The sequence below is a fragment of the Molossus molossus genome, unplaced genomic scaffold, assembly GCF_014108415.1.
Source record: "Molossus molossus isolate mMolMol1 unplaced genomic scaffold, mMolMol1.p scaffold_m16_p_2, whole genome shotgun sequence".
Taxonomy (NCBI): Eukaryota; Metazoa; Chordata; class Mammalia; order Chiroptera; family Molossidae; genus Molossus; species Molossus molossus.
Window position 1 is genome coordinate 42,902,608 of NW_023425355.1, and position 6,740 is coordinate 42,909,347.

The following is a 6,740-nucleotide window of genomic DNA, read 5'->3' on the forward strand; positions in this document are numbered from 1 at the left end:
ATATCTGCAGATAATTACACTCCAAAACTACAGAATTCACATTCTTCTCAAGTGCACGTGGGACATTCTCAAAGATAGACCATATGTTAGGACACAAACTAAGTCTCTACAAGTTCAAGAAGACTGAAATCATATCAAGCATCTTCTCAGATCACAATGGCATGCAACTAGAAATCAATAGCAACAAGAACATGCAAAGACATTTGAACTCATGGAAGCTAAATAGCATGTTATTAAACAATGTATGATTTACCGAGGAGATCAAGAAAGAAATTAAAAACTTCCTGGAAACCAATGAAATGAAGACACAACAACACATAATCTACGGGATGTAGCGAAAGCAGTTCTGAGAGGGAAGTTCATAGCACTACAGGCCTACCTCAGAAAACAAGAAAAATCTCTAATAGACTATCTAACCTCACAACTTAAAGAACTAGAGTGCAAACAAAAAGAAAACCCCAGAGCAAGTGGACGGAAGGAATTAGTAAAGATCAGAGCAGAAATAACATAGACTACAAAAAAACAATTCAAAGAACCAATGAAACAAGGAGCTGGTTTATCAAAAAGATAAACAAGATTGATGGACCCTTAGCTAGACTCACCATGAAACAAAGAGAGAGAACACAAATACACAAAATCAGAAATGAAAGAGGAGAAGTAACAACTGACACCACAGAAATACAAAAGATCATTAACAACTACTATGAACAATTATATGGCAACAAATTCGACAATCTAAGTGAAATGGACAAATTTCTAGAAACACACTGTCTCCCAAAACTGGATCAAGAAGAGATAGAAAACTTGAACAGACCAATAACAACAGAAGAAACTGAAGATGTAATCAAGACTCTCCCAGCAAACAAGAGTCCAGGCCCAGATGGCTTCACGGGGGTATTTTACCGAACATTGAAAGAAGAACTAACATCCATTCTCCTCAAACTATTTTTAAAAATTCAAGAAGGAAGACTTCCAAACTCGTGTTATGAAGCCAGCATAATTCTAATTCCAAAACCAGAAAAAGACACTACAAAGAAAGAAAACTATAGGCCAATATCCTTAATAAACATAGATACAAAAATCCTGAACAAAAAACTAGCAAATCAGATCCAGCAATACAACAAAAAAATTATTCTCCATACCTAAAAAATTATTCTCCCAGGGATGCAAGGCTGGTACAACATTTGCAAATCAATATACGTGATACACCTCATAAATAAAATAAAGAATAAAAACCACATGATCATATTAATAGATGCTGAAAAAGCCTTCTATAAAATCCAGCAACCATTTCTGATAAAAATGCTCAGCAATGTGGGAATAGAGAAATCATATCTTGACATAATAAAGGCCATATGTGAAAGACCTACAGCCAGCATCATACTCAATGGGAAAAAACTACAAGCATTACCCCTAAGAACAGGAACAAGGCAGGGATGCCCACTTTCAGCACTCTTATTTAACATAGTACTGGAAGTCTTCGCCGCAGCAATCAGACAGGAAGAAAACATAAAAGGGATCCAAATTGGAAAGGAGGAAGTGAAACTGTCATTATTCGCAGATGACATAATACTATACATAGAATATCCCAAAGACTACATCAAATATTTACTAGACTTAATAAATGAATTTGGAAAAGTAGCAGGATAAAAAATTAATGTCAATAAATTGATGACATTCTTAAACAGCAGTGATGAACTCACAGAAAAAAAACTAAGGAAACAATCCCTATTACTATTGTGGCAAAAATATTAAGATACCTAGGAATAAACTTAACGAAAAAAATAAAGGACCTATTCGCAGAAAACTGGAGGTCATTGAAAAACGAAATAGAGGAAGATATAAAAAAGTGGAAGCACATACCCTATTCATGGATTGAAAGAATTCACATCATTAAAATGTCCATTCTACCCAAAGCAATCTATAGATTCAATGCAATCCCCATAAAAACACCAACGGCATACTTCACAGAATTAAAACAAATACCTCAAAAATTCATATGGAACTAAAATAGACCTCGAATTGCCACAGCTATCTTGAAAAAGGACAATGTAGGTAGGATCACAATACCGAGTATCAGGTTATACTACAAAGCTACTGTAATAAGAACTGGTACAAGAACAGGCATATAGACCAGTGGAAAAGAATAGAGAACCCAGAAATGGTCCCAAAACATTATGCTCAATTAATATTTGACAAAGGTTGCAAGAGCGTACAGTGGAGTAAAGACAGTCTCTTTAATAAATGGTGTTGGGAAAATTGGACAGCTACATGCAAAAAAAAAAAAAAAAAAGAAAAGAAAAGAAAAAGAAACTAGTCCATCAACTTACACCATACAGAAGAATAAACTCAAAATGGATAAAAGACTTAAATGTGACCCATGAATCCATAAAATCCTAGAAGAAAATGTAGGCAACAAAATATCGTAAATCATATGCAGCAGAATTTTCACTGATACGTCACCTAAGGCAACAGAAACAAAGGAAAAAAATGAACAAATTAATTAAAAATACTCATTGCTAAAAGGTGCTAACCATCATTTGAGCTTTTAGCGAATAATAATATTTTTACTTATGGTCTTGCTTTGATATTGATGGCTGCTGACTGATTGGGGTGGTGGTTGCTGAAGTTGGAATGACTATAGCAATATCTTAAAATAAGACAACAATAAATTTGCAGCATTGATCAACTCTTCTTTTCACAAGTGACTTCTCTGTAGTATGTCATGGTATTGGTAGCATTTTACCCAGAGTAAAACCTCTCAAAATCAGAGTCTGTGTTCTCAGACCCTGATGCTGCTTTATCAGCTAATTCGATGTAATATTATAAATCCTTTGTTGTCATTTCAACAGTCTTCGCAGCAACTTTATCAGGAGTGGATTACATCTCAAAAACCACTCTTTTTGCTCATTTATAATAAGCAACTCCTCATCCAATAAAATTTTATCAAGAGATTTTAGAAATTCAGTCAGATCTTCAGATTCTATTTCTAGTTCTCATTCTTTTGCTATTTCCATGACATCTGCACTATACCGTTCACTAAAGCCTTGAAGTCCTCTAAGTCATTCATGAGAGTCAGAATCAACTTCTTCCAAAATTCTGTTAATGTTGATATTTTTACTTCTTTCCATGAATCTAAATGTTCTAGCTGGCATCTAGAATGGTGAATTTTTTTCAGGAGATGTTCAATTGACTTTTCCCAATCTATCAGAGGAATCACTATCTATGGCAGTTGTAGCCAAAAAAAAAAAAAAAAAAAAAAAAAAAAGTGTGGGGGTGATCTGTAATACATTCAACAATAATAATATAAAAAGATACAGTGAAAAAATAAAGAAATGTATTTCTTAAAGTTGAAATTTCTCCCTGGTCCAGAGAGGAACACAATGAGTATTGTGTTAGCAGGCATGAAAATAACATTAATCTTATTGTGCATCCCCATCAGAGCTCATGGGTGACCAGATACATTGTCAACTAGCAGTAATATTTTGAAAGGAATGGTTTTATCTGAACAATAGGTCTTGATATTGGGTTTTTAAAATTTAGTACACCATGTTGTAAACATATGATATCATTCAGGCTTTGTTGTTTCACTTATAGAGCAGAGGCAGAGTAGCTTTAGTATCATTCTCAAGTTTCCTAGGATTCAAGAATAGCAAATGGCCCTTGTCACCAGCATCATGGGCCCCTAACAAGAAAATTACCCTGTCCTTTAAAGCTTTGAAGCCAGACCTTGATTTTTCCTCTCTAGCTATGAAGGTCCTAGATGGCATCTTTCAATATAAGTTTGTCTTGTCTACATTGAAAATATGTTGTTTAGTGTAGCCACTATCTTTAATTATCTTAGCTAGATCATCTGGATAATTTGCTACAGCTTCTGCAACAGCACTTGCTACTTCACCTTGTACTTTTATGTTAAAGAGATGGCTTTTTTCCTTAAACCTCATGAACCAACTTCTGCTGGCTTCAAACTTTTCTTCTGTAGCTTCCTCATTTCTCTCAACGTTCAAAGAATTGAAAAGAGTTAGAATCATGTTCTGGATTAGGCTTTGGTTTAGGGAATGTGGTGGCTGGTTTGATCTTCTATCCAGATCTCTAAAACTTTCTCCACATCAGAAATAGGACTGTTTTGCTTTCTTATTATTTGTGTTGTTCACTGGAGTAGTATTTTAAATTTTCTTCAATAATTTTTATCTATCTGGAAACAACCCAAGTGTCCATCAGTAGATGAGTGGATTAACAAACTGTGGTGCATGTACACAATGGAGTACTATGCAGCTGCAAGAAAGAAAGATGTTTTATTATTTGAGATGACATGGAGGGACCTGGAGAGTATTATGCTAAGTGAAATAAGCCAATCAGAGAAAGATAAATACCACATGATCTCACTTATTTGTAGAATATAATGAGCTATACAATCTGATGAACACAATTGACCCAGAGACATAGAGGTAGGGTACAGACCAACAATCCTCAGAAGAGGGGGTGTTGGGGAGAAGAGATAAACCACAGGACTTATATGCATGTATGCATAAACAATGGACATAGACAACAAGGCTGGGGATGGGGCAGGTAGAATGGGGAGGAGGGTGTCATTGGGAAAAAAAGGAGAAACATCTGTAACAAAAACAAATGAATAAAAATAATGTAAAAAATAAAAACTGAAGAATATTTTTTCTTTCATTCACAACTTGGTTAACTGTTTGGTGCAAAAAGCCTAGTTTTAGGCCTCTCTCTCTTCTCTTGACATGCCTTCCTCACTAAGCGTAATCATTTCTAGCTTTTGACTTCAAGTGAGAGATGTGTGGCTTTTCCTATTATTTGAATACTTAGAGGCAGGCCATTGTAAGGTTATTAATTGGCCTAATTTCAATTTCTTGTGACTTGGGGAACTGAGAGAGCTGAGGAGAGGTAGAGAGAAGGAGGAATGGCTAGTCCATGGATCAATCAGAACACACACATTTATCCATTAAGTTTGCTGTCTTATGTGTGCATGATTCATGGTACCCCAACATAATTATAATAGTAGCCTCAAAAACCAATGATCACAGATCACCATAAGAAGTATAATAATAATAAAACATTTGAAATATTACAATAATTACCAAAATGTGACACATAGACATAAAATGAGCAAATGTTGGAAAAATAGCACTGATAGACTGTCTAGACGCAGGTTGCCAAAAACCTTCCATTTTCAAAAAACATACTATCTGAAAAGTGCAAAAAAGGAAAGCACAATAAAAGCAGGTATGCTGCCCTGGCCAGTATGTCTCAGTGGTTAGAACGACGGCCTGTGGTCCTAAGAGGCCCGAGTTCGGTTCCTGCCAAGGGCATGTACCTTAGTTGCACTTTGTCCACAGCCCTGGTTGGGTCGTGCGGGTGGCAACCACTCGATATGTCCCTTTCACGTCGATGTTTCTCTCTCTTTCTTCCTCTCTCTCCCTTCCACTCTATCTGAACAAAAAAAAAAAAAAAAAAAGGAAAAATGTCCTCAGGTGAGGATTAAAAAAAAAAATCAGGTGTGCCTGTATATGTATATTCAAATATGTAAGTTTGGCTTCTATTTTTATTAACTCACAAAGAGGAGTTTTAGATGAGTGGTTTGCAAACATAACTTCAAGTGCGTGTGTGTGTGTGTGTGTGTGTGTGTGTTTTCTTCCTTTATAGATAATAGTTTTTTTTAAAGTTGAGGACTCTGTTCTTCTATATCTACACAAACACACATGTACACACACACATCATATGCTATTCTGTACCATATGTTTCTTATCATTAGTGTGGAAAGTAAATATTTGAATAATGCACAGCATAATAGGAAACCATCATAAGAACTTGAAGAGAGGTATGATGAGATAAATAGGAACTGTTTGTTTCATTATGCTATAGTACAGGCCCAAGGGCAAATAAAGTGAGAAAGGAAGTTGTAACAAAGGCATTTGGTAACCAGAGCATGAAGAGAATTTATGATGTGGTAATAAGGAAAAGGATTTGGAAAATGATAAAGCCATAACAGACTGGGTTATATTTTGGATATATGGGAATAAGTAGGGAATGATCCTGTGACTGCATGCTTGACTTCACGAGAAATTAATATTGCTTTTCCACAGATACATTAAAAAAAACACAAGTTCTACTTTTTTTTTTTTTTAATTCTCACCTGAGGATAATTTTTTATTTATCTTCAGATAGAGTGGGGGAGAGAGAGAGAAACATTGATGTGAGAGGGACACAACAACTGTTTGCCTCCCGCACGACCCTGACCAGGGCCAGGGACAAACTGAAACCCAGGTATGTGCCCTTCGCCGGAATCAAACCCGCAACTCATTGGTCTGCTGGCCAATGCTCTACCACTGAGCCAAACTGGCTACTGCAACAAGTTCTGTTTTTACCCCACTGATGTTGAACACAAGAATTACAGTAATTAGCTGAGCCATTGTGGCTCAGTGGTTCGGTGTTGACCCATGCACCAAGAGGTCACCAGTTTGATTTCTAGTCAGGGAATTGCAGTAACTAGATAAGTTTGAAACTATTACTTTGTCTATATAATCACACATACACTCATACACACAGATATGAAACTAGAAAGGAAATTAATGAGACCAGTTATGTTGATACTGAATATTCTTATTTTGTATTATTGATTTTAGAGAGAGAGGAAAGGAGAGGGAGATAGAAACATCAATGAGAGAGAACATCGATTGGCCACCTCCTGCATGCCTCCCACTGGGGATTTGGCCCAT

The 6,740-nt window shown here is 35.9% G+C and overlaps 1 pseudogene; it reads right to left on the bottom strand.

The window, feature by feature from the left end:
• Nucleotides 1–2,685: 2,685 nt before the first annotated feature.
• LOC118635280 lies at nt 2,686–6,434 on the bottom strand (annotated as a pseudogene).
• Between the last annotated feature and the right edge of the window lie 306 nt (nt 6,435–6,740).